The sequence below is a fragment of the Sapajus apella genome, unplaced genomic scaffold, assembly GCF_009761245.1.
Source record: "Sapajus apella isolate SASKATOON/1434 unplaced genomic scaffold, GSC_monkey_1.0 scaffold18, whole genome shotgun sequence".
In the NCBI taxonomy this organism is placed as follows: domain Eukaryota; kingdom Metazoa; phylum Chordata; class Mammalia; order Primates; family Cebidae; genus Sapajus; species Sapajus apella.
Genome location: NW_022436958.1, coordinates 29,459,660 through 29,477,890, shown reverse-complemented (window position 1 = coordinate 29,477,890; position 18,231 = coordinate 29,459,660). Strand labels below are relative to the sequence as shown.

The window sequence follows — 18,231 nt, the reverse complement described above, 5'->3', positions numbered from 1 at the left end:
GGATTACTATAATTAAGTTTTAGATTGTGTCCACAAAATGGGAAAACATTGGAGTAAAATATAGTAAAATCATAGAAATTGAGAGTGGGTTGAAAGTCTTGTTTAATCTCTAATTACAGATGAAGATAGTAAAAATGTAAATGTCCAAAGAAGAGTTCAGTGGCTTTCTTAAAGGCACGTGTTGATCAGTGTTGAACTTGAAGTAAAACGCATTTTGTGACTGAGCTGTTCACTAAAATATAGAAACCTACTCTTAAAACACAATATTAAAACTGAGAAAAATTTCAAGCCATAGATCTGTAATAAAGGGCCACCTGATTGTCTCCTGGTAGAATAGAAAGACAATGTTTTATTTATGAAATGTATCATTTTTATAGATAACAATGATTTGTATTAGGAATAAAGCAACATTTTCAAACAAAAATAATGCTGAAGTTTTTCACATGCTACTTGAAAATAGCTATGTTTACTTTAAACCTTTTACTCTTTGAGTCATTAAGTTCATGATATTATATAGCAATTGGGAAGGAAAGAGAAGCAATAGTGAGAGATTAAAGAAAAGAGAAAAAAGGAGGCTGAGAGAAAAGAGGTTAGGAAGAAATCATAAATCTGGATTGTGAGAAAGTGTTTAATATTTAGCCACTAGATGGCGATGTAATGTAAGGTGCTGTCTTGACTTTTTTTTTTTTTTTTTTTTTTTTGAAACAAGCTATTTGCTGATTTGTATTAGGTACCATAGAGTGAGGCGAGGATGAAGCCGAGAGGATACTGCAGAGGTCTCTGGTGCATGTGTGTATGTGTGCGTTTGTGTGTGTTTGTGTGTCTGTGTGTTCTGCCCCAGTGAGACTGCAGCCCTCGTAAATACTTTGTCACCTTTTGCAAAAAGGAATCTGAACAATCGCAACTGAAGGCACATTGTTATCATCTCGTCTTTGGGAAATGCTGTTCCTCACTGCAGATGGGTAATTTTCCTTTTAATCAGGTAAGCCATCTAATTGTTTCATCCTGATTTTAAGTGTATTCATTCCAGTTATTCCTTTGGAAAAAGAGCCCATGGAAATTCAGTTTGGGCAGAGCAGGAAGTCCATTTTTGTATGTGTATTCAGACCAACTGTCCCCCTCCTCCCTCTCCTCCCCTTCTCCTCCCCTCCCCTCCCCCCCTCCTCTCTCAACCTTCCATGAACTGAAATCAGGTTTGTTTTGCAGTTCAGCATTTTGGTAGAAGATAAGATTCTTTGGCCTGAAATAGCTTGGCACCTGACCAGTTCTTGCCTTTGCTTGCCTGCATCCTATTCAAGGTCTCCTTTGATCCTATTGAAGCCCCCTTCTTCACTGATGCTTTGGAAGTGTACTAGCTGGCTGTGAATAGAGGTCATATTGTTCTTAAGGACAGAGCAAAAATTAGATCTCAGTTTTAACTCCACAGGAAGAAAGAAGGCAGTAGGGCTGTTGCTGGAGCCTAGCATTGCAGGGGTATTCAGCTTCCTGAGGCTGAGGCTGGTCTTTTGAGAAGAAATCCCTCATGCCTTGGACAAGGAGAGGGCAATGATTTTTTCCTCCTAACTCCTAGCGAGCCACACTGAAAAAGGAGCTTGAGGGAAGTGATAAAGAGTCCCCTTTTACATGCAATGCCAAATAGGAAAGATTGACTTACTTTTACTTAGACAGAGGTCACAATCAGCAATGATACTGCAGATACTGCTTGGTTCCTAGTGTGAACCGTCTTGCTTTTCCAAACAGCACAAGAATTATTTCTGGGTGGAGGTGAGGCTTGTCCAAGCGTCTTTGTTATAATGGATTCCCTGACTCCTACCTGTTTGAAGTATGTGTTTGAAGACCCGATACACTTGCCGCGTTTACTTCTCATTTTTGTTCTCTTTGGTTACTTACTGGTGACTGTCATTCCTTTTAAACAAATCAGTCTAGAGTGGTGGGTAGGTTCTTTTCACCTATCCAATGCAACAATTAAGTCAAGGCAGGGTATCTTGCCGTCAATATGTGCATGTGACTAAATATTTCTTAGTGCAGTAGCAAACTTGCAAATTGCCAAGTGCTGTAGCTATCACACGTATAAAATGTGGCTTCTTTTTCTATGGATTTGCAGGTTCACATGGTATTTCTGATGCGCTAGTATAGTAACAGAACATATTTCTCCAAAAAGCACTTTAAATCATCCCAAGAGGATGTTGCCAGACAGAAATAGGAAAATTCCATCCTGAGGTTGGTGATTCCTGCTTTAGTTTCTCCTGCCCAGAGAAGTGGGTAGCTTACCTTTCATATTTGCTGCAATACCTGGCACGCTGGGGTGATGCAACTGGGAGCTTCCGCACGTTCTGACACTTCTCTTTCCCTCAGCTGTGCATTTCAGGAGAATAACTATGGCGAGAAAACTCTTTTAAAACTCTCTTTTATGGTTGTTGCTTTTGTAATTGCTCTGAAGCAATTACAAAATCACATCTCTCTTCTAGGAGGAGTGTTGCAATTTAGGCCTTCCTTCACAAAGCTCCTGGAAGAGATTTTTAGCTGGTGTCTATTTTAGGAACATAATGTGTAGACAGGAATGAATGGCCATAGAGATTTACGGGAAACCAATTTCGTGGAGAGGGTGAGGTAACATTATAAACCACTAGAACAGAGCACAAGTGGCTGGTTATATTACACGGACCCGGCAGTGGAATTAGTTTTCATTAAATTCACTGTAACTCATTTGTGTGGCTTTTTTTCCTCCTGCCTTCACATTGTTTGTCTGTTTTGTTTCAAATATTTGTATAGGAGAACAAGATACCCAAAGTGCTCATACTGGTAAAAATAACACATTAGATTTTGCTGCCAATACTAATAGACTTTGTTTACATGCCCCTCTTGCTAGGAAATGTGTTGTGTGGAGACTCATTTATTATGGAAATTTCTCTTTAAGACATGGCAGGAAGGATTCTCAATCTATGGGTTGGGGCAGAGGGGGCACAAGTGTTAGCCTAATTAATTATACAACATTCAAGAAGGCACTGAGGAGCTCAGCCAGGTTTCTGCTGTGCCAACCAGAGGTACCAGGGACAATCAGACCCACTAGAGACCCAAAGTAAACTCTATCACCACCAACAGAGGAATCCAGTAAGAAACATTCTAGTTCCTTGTTTACAGTGTACTATCAGGGAATCCAGAGATTCAGGGAGGGTAAACATAAGAACACCTCATCTGGGTACTACTGACGAAGAAGTAAAAACTGGGGCTTGCTCAGTGTTACCTCTAGGACATCACTGACAAGGCATTTCCCAAGGGTTTACGTTGGTGTAAGCATGACAGTGACACACAAAAGCATCTCTCTGAAATTTAGCCTGGGAACCTTGAAAGGTATGGCTTTCTTCCTGGTCAGTTGGAGAGGCTGAACCTACTTTCGCCCTGTACTTGCCAAAGGGCACAAAGCCTATGTTCTTCCAGCTACCTCAGAAGAGGGAGGGTGGGAGAAACAGAGCCCAAAGAAGGGTGGGGAGAGAATCAGCAATTGGAGGTGACCTGTATGGTCGCCCTTAGGGTCAATGGGCCTGTGACCTGTGAGGCTGTCACTTCTCTTTGAAATTCTAATTAGTGAATGAAACATGTTTTCCAGCTCAATTTAGATTAATTAGTTTAGGGTAGGGTGGGAAGAAATTTATTCTCATTGTGCTTGTGATCAGAAAAAGAAGTTATGCCAAATTTCCCAAAGCTCCCCCAAATTTTGCTTTTCCAACTTTTAAATTTTGTCCCCATTCCTAGATTTCTATCTATTGTTTTATTTAACAAAAACGTGTAGAATTTACTCTGTGCCAGCCACTATCCTAAACAGTACTTTGCAAATATGATCTCATTTAATCCTATGAGGCAGGTACTATTGTTAATTGTACAGGTGAGAAAACCAAGGCACAGTGAGGTTCAATTAATTTGCTGGGTTATACAGTTAGTAAGTGCGGAACCCAGGCCGTTCAGCCACAGCATGGCCATGGCGCCTGTGCTCTTGACATTTCCTCATTATCCATGTGATTGTGGAGTTACAGCTTAGCCAAGAGACTCAGGACTCGGTTGGTGCAGTCATACATGAGAGCTGTAATTCATCTGCTTTCTGACATGCCAAAATTCCAGAAATAATTTGCTTTAGAATGATTACCCAAATCCACTACATTTGTTTGTTCGTTTCTTGTTTTTTTGAGACAGAGTCTCACTCTGTCACCCAGGCTGGAGTGCAGTGGCACGATCTTGGCTCACTGCAATCTCTGTCTCCCAGGTTCAAGCAAGTCTCCTGCCTCAGCCTCCAGAGTAGCTGGGACTACAGGTGAGTGCCACCATGCCCAGCAAATTTTTGTATTTTTGTAGAGATGGATTTCACTGTGTTGGACAGGCTAGTCTCGATCTCCTGACCTCAAGTGATCTGCATGCCTTGACCTCCCAAAGTGCTGGAATTACAGGAGTGAGCCAACATACCCAGCCATTTGATCATTTAAAAAAATGTGCTTTCCTATACAATAGAAGATGGAAGGGTCTGTGTTCTAGGTGTGGGAGTGTGGTGAATAAAACTAAATTCCTACCCACATTTAGCTTTCAGTCTGGTGATGGAATTAGACAATAGGCAAATCAATGTGCAAAGAAATATTAGTAAAAGGAAGTTTTTTGAAGAAAAATAATGCAAGATAAGGAGATAGTGAGGATGAGAAGGGTGTGCAGAGAGAAAATAATGAAAGAGGTGGAGAAGGTATTTAAGTAGAAATCTGAATGAGGCCAAAGATGGAGTGAATAAAAGTTCCTGAAAGGTGAAGTGCCTCACAAGTATGAGTAGTGGCACAAACCTTGTGAGTGATCCTGTACGTAACAGAAAGAGACAGAAATAGCACCATAGAGGTGTCCAGCCAGATCTGTGGAATCTTGGGGACTGGGCTTAGGGCTCTATTGCCCCTGACTTTTATATATATATATATATATATATAATTTATTTATTTTACTTTAGGTGCATACTATATCTGGCATCTCCCCCCATGTTATCCTTCCCCACCCCCCCATTGTCTCTTCCCTACCCGCCCCCCCGCAGCCGTCCCCTGTGTGTGATGCTCCTCTCCCTGAGTTCATGTGGTCTCGTTGTTCAACACCCACCTACGAGTGAGAACATACGGTGCTTGGCTTTCTGTTCTTGGGTCAGTTTGCTGAGAATTATAATTTCCAGATTCAACCAAGTCCCTAGAAAGGACACAAACTCATCGTTTTTTATGGCTGTGTAGTATTCCATGGTGTATATGTAACACATTTTCTTTGTCCAGTCTACCATTGATGAGCATTTGGGTTTGTTCCAGGTCTTTGCTATTGTACATAGGGCTGCAATGAACATACATGTGCATGTGTGTTTATAGTAGAACAATTTATAGTTCTTTGGGTATATACCCAATAGTGGGATTGTTGGGTCAAATGGAATTAGAACAAATTAAAGAGTTATGTTAAATAAATTTAAAACATTCAATGTTAACAAGTTGCTAGGTTAGCAAAAATATAAATCAGTCATGTTCACACACAAAAAAAGTTTTCACAGTTTGTAAAGTTCTCTGAAAAAATTCTGCAGTTCTTAGAATGCAATGAAGTTGCCTCAAAAATGTTGGAAAGGACTGGTCCAAAGATAGCGAGTTATCTCAATTGAATGTTCACAGTCAGTTACAGATCAAACTCCTTGTTCAACCCTTTCCCCTCTTCTCACTACTGCTCTTGACTAGTCTAAAAACTTTTTTAAAAAAATTTATAATGTTGAAGATACTGTTTGATGAAAAAATTGTTTGAATTAGATCATTGGTTAGATTGATACAAACTATCAGTAATAAACAACCCCAGTCACCCAGACAGTCTTTCTTCCTCCAGAAATGATCAAACTGACTAGGTGCAGGCAAGAAAGAAACATTAAGGATGAAAATCAGTGCTTACATCCCCCATGGTGGCCAGGACACAGGAGCTACTCAGAGGGATTTGAGCAAATCATTTTTTTGCAAATGAATGAATAGGAATGTGATTTCAAAAAAATTGGATAAACATCAGCTTTCATTTTCATCTATGTTAAAACTTTTGTTGTTATATTTTTCCTTCAAAATTCACATTCCAAGGGTTTATCTTTTTATATTTCTTCACTATTTGCTTCCACTCATTCTCAGTTACCTATGGACACTGTAGTTCTTCTCTAGAAAATGTGAATTTGCTTCTCTTCTAACTTAGAATCGACTTGACTTTTTAGCTTATCTCTGTAAATGGTCAAAACCCTTTGGTTCTCATATTTCCGATTCCTCCTTTGGTGTTCTACCTACAAACGTTAATTTAATTTTGATGACGAATCTACTTTATTATTACTTTTTTTGTCGCTTGTGCTTTTAGTCTCATGTATAAGAAACCGTTGCCTAACTTGAGGTCATAAACATTTATTTCTATTTTTTTTTTCAACGAGTTGCATGGTTTTAGCTCTTACATTTAGATCTAGGATTCATTTTGAGTCAGCTTTTTGTATATATAGTGAGATGGGGTTTAGCATTATTCTTTTGTTTGTTCATATCTCGTTGTCTCAGCACCATTTGTTTAAAAGACTATTCTTTCCCCAGTGAATTGTCTTATTAACATTGCTGTTCATGGGTTTATTATTTCAGCATCAATTATTTTTTATACTGGGTGCTAGAGATACATCTTTCAAGAAAAGGTCAGTGAGATTCTTTGTTCTTGAGAATCCACATAACTTTAAAGAATCAGAAAACTGGTCCATATATCCATAACTATTAAACACTTTCTTGATCTAACTTCATGACAAAATTTTCCTTCTTATTGGAAACATATTCATTTGTGACTCTACAGAAAATTTAAGGAGCTAATGATACACAGTTCAGTAATAAGCAAATATTTCCAGGGAAAGGTTACTATTTATTTCAAAGAAACTGTACTGCACATTCTTTCCCAAAGTTATACAAATGTTATCCGTGTTCTTTGTAATATATGTTGCTTGTTTGTTTTGTTTCGTAAATACCATTGGGGAAACTATTGAACTTGAGACAGAGGTGTGCCATTCAAATAGGGTTGGTTTTTGTATTAGTCAACTTGGGCTACCATGACAAAGTACCACAGACTCGGTTGCTTAAATAACAGTATTTATCACAATTCTGGAGGCTTGAAGTCCAAAAATAAGGTGTTGGGAAGTTTGGTGTCTTCTAAAGCCCCTCTACTCGGTTTGCTGATGTCTGGCTTTTCCTCTGAGCAAGTTCATCCCTAGTGTCTCTTTTGTGTCTAAATTTCATATTCTTTTAAGGACACTCGTCAGATTGGATTGTGGTTCAACCTAAAGGTCTCATTTCACTTAATCACTTCTTCAAAGGCTCTGACTCCTAGTACAGTCAGTCACATTCTGAGGTACAGGAGTTTAGGACTCCAACATGTGGATTTTGGGGGGATACAATTCAGCCCCTAATAGTTGTCTTTGGCTGTACTTGATGACTACTAAAATCATAACCGGAGAAGATTAAATTGGTATGATTTTTGTTGTGGTTATTTTATAAATATTGGGTTTTAATTATCCATAGCCTCCTCCTACTGGATAATAAGAAGTTATCTGTTTGTGTTAAGATTCTAATAAAGGCAATTAATTAGGTTTGTGATTAGAGGCATGATGACTAAGTGGGGGCAGAAGTAAAATGCTGGTGACATTGATTCCACTGGTGTGCCTTTAATGTCACATTTACATTCATTATCTGTGATAAGAATTAAGATGCTTACTTATTTCAATGAGGAAAGTGACAGAAAAGTATATAAAATTAGGAATTCATGGGAAATTGGTAAAAAAAAATTGTCAAACTATTACAATAAGAAACTGATACTGAGTCATGTTAATTTATGTATAAAAGCAATGTCTTCAAAAGATATTATAGTTCACAGAGTCAAGGAGTAGTTATAATCTAGACTGGAAAATGCCAGGAGCAGAGGAAACTATAAGAGCAGATAACCCAGTTGTTGCACTTTTTATTGGTTTCTGTAAAGTGCTATACTCTAGAATGAATCAGCTTAACTGCTTTCAGGCTCCTCTTTCTTTCTTTCTTTTTTTTTTTTTTTTTTTTTTTTTTTCCTGACATTCATGTTTAATACCAAAATTCCAGGATGTAAACATCTGGTTGATCAAGTTTGGGTCATGAATCTGATCCTTTTAGCTAAGAGTAAAGTGGACCATTTGAATGACAGTTCCACAAAACTATCCCCATATAAGAAAACTAAATCGACCCAAACAAAATTTTAGAGATTAACAACAGTCTACATAGGCCAGGCACTGCGACTCACACCTGTAATCCCAGCACTTTGGAAGGCTGAGGTGGGCAGATGACCTGAGGTCAGGAGTTTGGGACCAGCCTGACCAACATGGTGAAATCCAGTCTTTACTAAAAATAGAAAAAATTGGCCAGGTGTGGTGATGTGCACATGTAGTCCCAGCTACAGGAGACTAAGGCAGGAAAATCACTTGAACCCGGGAGGTGGAAGTTGCAGTGAGCCAAAATCATGCCACTGCACTCTGGCCTGGTGCCTGTATGACAGAGTAAGACTCTGTCTCAAAAAAAAAAAAAAAAAAGAAACATGGTCTGCATGCACAATGTTGAAAGGTTGAAAGAATGGTTAAATAAATATAATCTATGCAAATGATGGAATATTATAGTTCCATTAAACATAATGTTTCAAGGAATATTTAATTCTATGCAAAATTGCCTAGGATATAATGATATATTAAAAAGTACCAGAAAACATATATGTGTACATGTAGTATGGCCTCACTTATGGAACAAAAACTAACATATTTTTGCTTAGAAAAAAATTGCTGATAATATAATAGTTATCTCTGGTTTATAGAATTAGAATTTATTTTCTTCTTCATAAAGTTTTTGTTTTAAAAAATAGAATATTACGTCGTATTTTTTCTTATGACAAAAGTAATACATAAAGCACAAGTAACACATAAAGCAAAAAGAAAAATATAAAATAGTAAAGTAGATAAAATAACTTGCAATTTTACACAACAAAGTTATCATTATTAATAATTTATTTTTTTCAAATACTTTGGTATTGTTTTCCTTAAAAAAAGTTCAAAATAACCATATATTGCCTTAAAAACTGGAATAAAAGTTAGTGTACATTAGTTTTCAAATAGAATTTAGTAAATCTATTTCATGCAAAGATACTCATTGTGTCTTTTAATCAAAATAGTAAATTTAGTTCAAGTTATTGATTAAACAATTAAATGTTAGAATATTTTATCTCTTAGAATATTAATAAAATTAGGCCACAAACCTTGAATAATAAAAGTACAGTATTTTGAAAATTTTGTAACAATGAAAAAGCTTTGAAAATGTGTCTAATATAAAATTAGACTTCAAATACCAAATGGGTGGTGTTCTGAAAATCATGTTACTTGGTAACCCAAGTTTTCTCTTTAAAGTTCAGCATAAATTTTTCAAAAAATTATCGTATATTTATGAAAAATCTACTATTTGCAATGGTGTTTTAGCAAAACTTGACCTCATATTGAAAAATTTAGAATACTGAAGAATAAACAAGAATCATCTGTAAATACTGACATAGTGTGTACTTAAATTTTTAAACTATTTAGAACCAAATTCATCAAGTTGGCAAAATCAAGTTACTAGATTATCAAAGGAAATGATAAGTGAAATGAGCCAAAGGTGGCAAAATGAAGTAAGAGAGGTAATTATTAGGGTATGCTGCATTTGGGGATGTGAAATTATTTGTGTTGAGGATGTGCAGAGAGAAATCTGTGTGAGGAGGAATAGATTTTTAATGCTATAACCTAGTAATATCTAGACCAGGGGTCCCCAAACCCTGGGCCATGGACCAGTATTGGTCCCTGACCTGTTAGGAACTGGGTCGCACAGCAGGAGGTGAGCAGTGGGCCAGGAAGCATGACCGCCTGAGCTCTGCCTCCTGTCAGATCAGCAGTGGCATTAGATTCTCAGAGGAGCACAGACCCTATTGTGAACTCTGCATGCATGGGACTAGGTTGTGCCTTCCTTATGAGGTTCTCATGCCAGCCCCCTCTCCCCACAACGTCTGTGAAACAATTGTCTTCCAGAAAACCGATCCCTGGTGCCAAAAAATGTTGGGGAATGCTTATCTAGATTATAGTAAAACAAATATTCATAGTTTTAAAATTAAAGAAAAACGATTAAAGATGAAAAACCAGAACTCAGAGTTTCCAATTACATATTCATAGAGGAAAGAAAGCTAAGAGAATTCTGTCACATACATATTTCAATCTAAGAAATTCAACAGATTTGAAAATCCTGGAAAGAGTTACTTTGAGACTTCACAAATGCTACCAGGCAGCAGTTTTGTTATTACCTTGGAATGTGATATGCCACTTAAAAAGGCCAGTGGTATTTTGAGCTATGTATGTCAGTGTGTTGGGACAAAACCAAGGAGAAAACAGACTGATATCAGGTCTAGAATACCATCATTTTGGTGGCACCTGGACCTCAGCGTTTCAGGTTTCAGGTGATTTGAGGAGTCTGTGAGGTGGTGCACTAATATTTAAGGCCTTTAAAGGGTTATAGACCAATTTGTATGAATGAAGACAAGAGTGCCTTTGTAAGATATTCCAAAAAGGAACTTTGAGCATACTTAAGAAGAACCTAGCCACTGCACTTCATCCTGGGCAACAGAGTAAGACTCCATCTCAAAAAAGAAAAAAAAAAAAGAAAAAGAAAATAGGACTGTGATTTTTCTTCCTGAAATCTCTGTGGAATAGAAAAAAGTGGAATCTTGGCTGTATCTTTTCTGGGACCACACTTTATCTTACTCTCCCTCTCTCTCTCTCTCTCTCTCTCTCTCTCTCTCTCTCTCTCTCTTTTTTTTCATTCCTAGGCATTTTGTTTTACTCTCTGTTTTTGCATACTCTGCTCGTTTCTAATCCTCCTTCCATTCAGTAAGTTAAGAAAAAATATTTTCACAGTCATGTTCTCAGAATGTTCATAGTCTTTGATGCATATATAATACAAACAAAAAAATCAAAAAAATGTTTAATGTGACTTAGCAGCTATTTTCAAAACCCTTGCATTCCCTTGAGACTTTTTAAAAGATTCATCAAGTCAAAACGATTTTCATAATTACACAAAAACATTATTTACCTTTTTCACTGTGTTGACATTTGGAAGAGCAATGAAAACCCCAAGCCTTAACACTTGTCAAGACAGTGACAACAAACTGTACTGTCATTGTATTCTTCACTGTCATTTATTCCCAGTAAAAATAAGTAAACAAGTAAATAAATAAAATTAAAGCCAGTTGCACTAAAGGAATGTCTTTGACAAAACAGTAAAAATTAATTTTATTTAATCTCTACCATTAAGTACATATGTTTTTAATATTCAGTATACATTAAGAAATAGAAAATATAAATGAAGAACATCTGCTGTATATCAACTCTGATGTTGGTTGTCTCAAGGTAAAGCACTTATGTAGTTGTTTGAGTTGCAGGCTAAACTAGCTACACTTCTATAGAACACTATCTTTACTTAAAAAATGACTGAGAGACAAATTGTGATTATTCAAACAGATATTGAAAAGGCGTATTTTTGAAAATAAATGGAGACTGTCATTTTACAAATACATTTGACAGTATTTGTTGTCAGTGACAAAATTTGGCCTTTCAAGAGAAAAATTATTATTTTGAAAAAGATATATCTGTCATCATGAGCTCAACAGCTTCTCAAAATTTACAGGGTGTCTGATGTGATTAGTGGTAATATTAACAGATGAATAATGAAATCTTTCAATATTCTGAAGATCTGCATAACTTACCCAGCCAACCACTCATCTCATTAGATCTTTTTCTTTTAGATATACGGTTATTTTCACTTGAAATTTACTGTGTTGGCATGTGGTTAGTACTTACAATTTATAAATTTATTAATTAGTGTGCTTGCAATTTTTCTACTTTCTAACATGATAAATGGCAATACATTAAACTCATTATAAAAAAGAATTTTTTGTTTCCTCAGTAATATTAACAATCAATAAAAAGGAGTCCTGATACAAAAAAAATTATAATATGACAAGGATGAACTTGATAATTCATCAGATTCTGGGACACTGAATCTGATGAATTATCAGATTATCTGATAAATTATTCAGATTACGTATGTTGAACTGTATTAGTTGAGATTATTATAATGTAGATAATCCAGTCCCTCAGAATTATGCAGGACAGAGACAGTATTTGTCACATTATGCAAGTTAGTACATTTTCATTACTATAATATCAGATGCATACATCATCAGTTTAGTTCAGTAAGTTCTATGAAAAGTGAGTAAAAATTGTTTCAAAGCAAATCAGAAAATTATAAAATGTAAATGTTCTAATACTCTTATTAGAATTTTTATCTTTCCTCACCTCGCCCAACGTAGGAAGTTTCTATTGGTCTTTTTCTAAATGTTAACTCACTCTCTTGCCCTCAATTAGAACCTGACCTCCATAGCAGCAGCAGTGACCTTTCAAACATGTGGGCCAAATCTCTACTTTTTAAGACTGTAAATTATATCCTGGAGTAAAAGCTATTCAGTTATTCAGCATGGCTTTCGTGAACTGCCTGGATTTATTTCCTACCCCGTAGTCTATCTACCTTACCATTTGTCTTTCAGAAATAACAAATTGCATTTCTGTGAACACTGAAAGCTGTTTCTGTCACTAGGTCTTTGCTACTGCCTCTTTTTTCTGCCTGAAAATCTATGACCTCTTCTTACCCAAGTATGATTAATTTCCTTTTATGTTGTGCCTATGTCCTGTATAGACTTCTACCATATCCCCCACTGCGCTTTATTGTGCTTATTGCTCTGTCTTCCCCTGCTTCTCCGCTTCCTCTTCTATGCTGCACCTTCTTTGCAATACAGTGCAGCATAGTGTCTGGTGTGCCTAAGTTTTTGGTTTCTAGGTTCTCAATAGAAATAGTTAAATGAAAATGAAATGAAACAAAAACATTTTTAGTGTTACGTTTAATATTAATACCTGATAGTCTTATATTACATAGGATGCTTTTGCAAATACTATTTTGTAAAAATATACTTGAAGCATATAATAATTTTATTTCTTATGCAAATTCCAAACTCCTATTCCAAGCTTATATATACTATGAGTATTGAAGTACTCATATATGCTATGATTAGACACTGCTTTTCAAAGTAATTCTGAATGCATTTTTTCTTCAAAGTATTAGCTGTTTTTACTTATTCAGTGTCTGAGAAATTTGATCACTTTTCCTTTTATCATTTTGAGGCATTCTTTTTTTTTTCTATTTTTTTCTTTTTTCTTTTTTTTTTTTTTTTAGACATTGTTTTGTTCTCATTGCTCAGATTGGAGTGAGGCAATCTCAGCTCACTGCAACTTCTGCCTCCCAGGTTCAAGCAAGTCTCATTTCTCAGCCTCCCGAGTAGCTGGAACTACAGGCATGCACTACCATGATGGGCCAATTTTTTGTATTTTTAGTAGAGACAGGGTTTCATCATGTTAGCCAGGCTAGTCTTCAACTCCTGACCTCAAGCGATCCACCCACCTGAGCCTCCCAAAGTTACTGGCATGAGCCACCATGCCCAGCTCATTTTGAGGCATTCTTTGGTCTTTGCTTGAGTCTAATTTTTTTAAAAATTATTCAAATACTATATTTTATAGTTATAGAATGTATTAATGATATTATAGAAAATTAAATATTTAGAAAAGCATAAAGAAGAAAATAATATTTGTGATCTCATAATCTATGTGATTTTTTCATACAGTAATAAGATATTGTTTTTAACATGTTAATATTTTGCTCTAAATCATTCTCTTTTTGTTTGAATAATGGGATTCCTATGTTGTTTTCAATTTTGTAGCAGGTATTACATCTTAAACATTTTTCAATGCCATTAGAATAATTCAAAAGTATAATTTTAATGGGTTCATAATATTTCCTATTTTTTATATTTATTTAATTATTTTGATAGTCATGGATGTTTTGGTTTTTTTTATTTGGATCATAACTTTTGAAATAAATTTAAATATCACATTAAAAATACCAAACATTTTACATTTCCATTAATAGCCAAAAGATCATCTTTTGTGTAAACAGAGCCCCAAACTTAGGCTTTTCTTGATTAAAGAAAGAGAAGGCCAATAAATTCCATGTCATACACACGGATACAGTCAACTAAAGCTTAAATATGAAGGAAACAATTACGGTGCATGGTTTCATACGTTGGACTTGTTCCCTTTCTTTTTGATTCTCACTAGCCATAGGAATCACACAAAGAACTTGGCTCACTACTTTCATTCACTTTTTCCTCCTCTTGCCATTTGTTCAAAATAAACCCATTTGGACTAGTTCTTTAATATTCTCAGATGTTTTCTTGCTTTCAGAAACAGGGGCAAAATAATTTATATATTAACATCGAACAACTCTGAAAACTATTGTATTGTTTAACTAATTTCTGATTTTTCTACCACTTTCCAATAGAAAACAACTTTCTTCTTAGGCTTCTTGATACCAAGTTTTTAGGAAATTTAAAATATACATTCAAATCTATCTTTGATGAGCATACTGAATAATATGACATCTGCAAGGGAGGTAAGGTAGCAGTAACCATTCCAAAGTTCTTATTTATTTTTAAAATATGGATAGTTACAGGTTTGTTATTATCTAAGAAAGAGAAATATTAATATTCTCCATGAGATCCAAGGATCACATTATATCTCAAACCAAGGTAACATTATAGTGTGAAAAACAATTTTATTATTTTATCTTAATTTTTAAAATTTGTATATGTTTGTGGGGTACAAGTGCAATTTTGCTACATTGACATATTGCATTTTGGTGAAGTTAGGGCCTTCGGTGTATCCGTCACTGGAGCAATGTGCATTGTATCCACTAAGCAACCTTCTATCATCCACCCCGCCTTGCACCTACCACCTCTCCAAGTCTCCGTTTTATTTTATCTTGAACTGTTGTAATTCTTACCCTTTTGCAATAACCTTGGTTTATGCATCTAATTCTCAGAGGATAATCTACCATTTCAAAACTTTAAAAGTAGCTGTGATTTTGAAGGTCATTTGAAATAACCTAAGAAAAATTGCTTTTTTCTAACTCACCTTCTTTCTTCATAACAGAGCTATAATTCTGTGCAGGTGCCACCGTCTTAGGCACTTTCAAGGGTCATGGGGAACTGACGCAATTCTAGGGGCAGTCTGATTTGTTTAGGGGTGATCTCTTTGCTCTTGCCAATGACTGGTTTCAGCACTAGGCTTGTGACCTCACACTAACTAATGAAATGTGAGGGAAGTCTGTTGCAAGACTTTTCAAAAAACTTACTTCTTACCTAAGAAAGAGCTATAAGAAAAGACAGTCTTTTTCCAAGTGTTGGCTCTCAGATGTTATATACCCTTTGGTCTCAACAACCAACTTGCTCAGCCATCACTGAGGATGGTGGAACAGAGACGTGAACAGTATATGGGTCCTTGGTAAAACAACCAAACCACCAAATAAACCAACCCTGAGGCCTGGTCTTTCTCTGGACTTCCTTAACTTCAGGCATTTTGGAACCAAAAGCTTCCTGACGATTAAAACAGTTGACTACTTTGCATGTGGAATTTAGTTTTATAGAGTACTATGTGAAATTATTTAAAATTATAGCAAACCTATCATTTTGCTTTATTTTTATGATTAGTATATATATTGCTTGCTCAAGCTAGAGGAAACATTTGAATCAATAGCATTCTTTTAGCTATTATAGTCATAATCCTAGTTATTGGGCCTTAGAGTAAAACAATCAGGAGGTTGTTCAGAGCAAGAAATAATTGTCTCATTCATTTTTCATTTACTAGTCATTTATTTAACAAATACCTATTGAGAACCTAGTATATTTAATACTAGGTGCTAAGATAGCTACTCATAAGTACTTAGATTCTAAATTAAAAATAAGCCAAGTACTACCGTTTTAACCACACCACTTCTGACATCAAATGCGAGGGTTGTTTTTTGTTTTTGTTTTTGTTTCCCTCACCAATCAATTCTCTGACACCTAGTTGAGTGTCCTACAATTCAATTCAAGAATAACTTGGCATTATCCTCAGATACCACAGGTCAATGGCTCAGGCTCACAAAACTGACCCACTTCAAATATCATCTGCAAGACCCAGGCCTCTGAAACTTCTGACTGGCCAGCTATAAATCCTCCAGTTCAATAATGTGCTACAACAGCTCACAGAATTTAAGATTTTACTATTGCCAGTTTATTATAAAGGAACAGCCTGAAAGAGACACACAGCAGAAAGTATAGGTTAGGGGAAGCTATCCAAACCTCATAATTTAGAATTTTTATGGAGGTCTCATTATGTAGACATAATTGATTAAACCATTGGCCATTGGTGATTAGCTTATTCTTCAGCCCCTAGCCCATCCCTTGCAGATGGGAGTCTTTCTGGTGACTAGCTCCAATCCTGATGCTATCTAGTGGGCCTCAGCCACTTGTCTCAGCCACATGTCATCTCATTAGCATACAAAAAGACTCTCCAGAGATTCTAAGGATTATGGAAGTTCTTATGTCAGAAACTGAAACGAAGGCCAAATATAAGAAAGATGCTGCTATCACCCATATCAATCAGAAAATAACAAGGGCTACAGGAGCTATGTACCAGGAAGCAAGGACTAAGCCCAAATACAGGCATACCTCAAAGATATTGCAGATTTGGTTCCAGACCACCACAAAAAAGCCAATATTGCAATAAAGTAAGTCACACAAGTTTTTTGATTTCCCAGTGCCTGTACATATAAAAGTTATGTTTACACCATATTATAGGCTACTAGGTATGTGATAGTATTATGTTGAAAAAGAAGTACATAACTTAATTTAAAAATACTTTATTGCTAAAAAATACCAATAATCATCTGAGCCTTCAGTGAGTCATATAATCTTTTTGCTGGTGGAGAGTCTTGCCATGGTGTTGATGGTTGCTGACAGATTAGGGTGGTAGTGGCTGAAGGTTGAGATGACTGTGGCCATTTATTACAACAAAACAACAGTGAAGTTTGCCACATTGATTGATCTTTCTTTCATAAAAGATTTCTCTGTAGCATATGAGGCTGTTTGATAGCATTTTGCCCACAGTAGAACTTGTTTCAAAATTGGAGTCAATGTTTTCAAACCCTGCCACTGCTTTATCAAATAAATTTATGTAATATTCTAAATCCTTTTTTGTCCTTTCAACAATGTCCACAGCATCTTCACGAGGAGTAGATTCTATTTCAAGAAATCACTTTCTTTGCTCATCTATAAGAAGCAACTTCTCCTCTGTTAAAGTTTTATCATGACATCGCAGCAATTCAGTCACATCTTCAAGCTGCATTCTAATTCTAGTTCTCTTGCTATTTCTGCCACATTTACAGTTACTTCTTCCACTGAATCTTGTACCCCCTCAAAGTCATCCGTGGAAGTTGGAATCGAGTTCTTCCAAACTCCTCTTCATGTTGATATTTTTACCTCTTTCCATGAATCACAAATTCTTCCTTTCACTTGAACACTTAGAGGCCATTGTAGAGATCTTAATGGGATCAAGAATGGTGAATTTTATCCAGATGGTTTTCAATTTACTTTGCTCAGATCCACCAGAAGAATCACTGTCTATCACAGCTATAGTCTTATAAAATGTATTTCTTAAATAATAAGGCTTGAAAATAAAAATTATTCCGTTATCTATTGGGCTGCAGAATGGATGTTGTGTTATCGGGTATGAAAACAACATTAATCTTCTTGTACATCTCCATCAGAACTCTTTGGAACATTGCCAATCACCAGTAATATTTTGAAAAGAATCTTTTTTTTTTTTTTTCTGAGCTGTAGGTCTCAATAGGGGGCTTAAAAAATTCAATAAAACATGCTGTAAACAGATGTGCTGGGCTTTGCTGTTCCACTTACAGAACACAAGCAGAGTAGATTTAGCATACTTCTTAAGGGCCCTAGGATTTTTTTGACTGGTAAATGAAAATTGGCTTCAACTTAAAGTCTCTGGCAACATTAGCTCCTAACAAGAGATTGAACCTATTCTGTGAAGCTTTAAAGCCAAGCATTGACTTCTCCTCTCTACCTATGAAAGTCCTAGATGGCATCTTCTTTTAATATAAGGCTGTTTCATCTACATTGAAAATCTGTTGTTTAGTGTTGTCACCTTCATCAATG

General features: G+C 35.9%; 1 protein-coding gene across 3 annotated transcripts in view; it reads left to right on the top strand.

Moving 5' to 3' along the window:
• Positions 1-701: 701 nt before the first annotated feature.
• Positions 702-18,231, top strand: part of SCN1A (sodium voltage-gated channel alpha subunit 1) — a 125,483-nt gene continuing 107,953 nt past the window's right edge. For all 3 annotated transcript variants that reach the window (XM_032286609.1, XM_032286611.1, XM_032286610.1), the window contains exon 1: positions 702-982. The gene's annotated coding sequence lies outside the window, so the exon portion shown is untranslated. The remainder of the gene's footprint in view (positions 983-18,231) is intronic.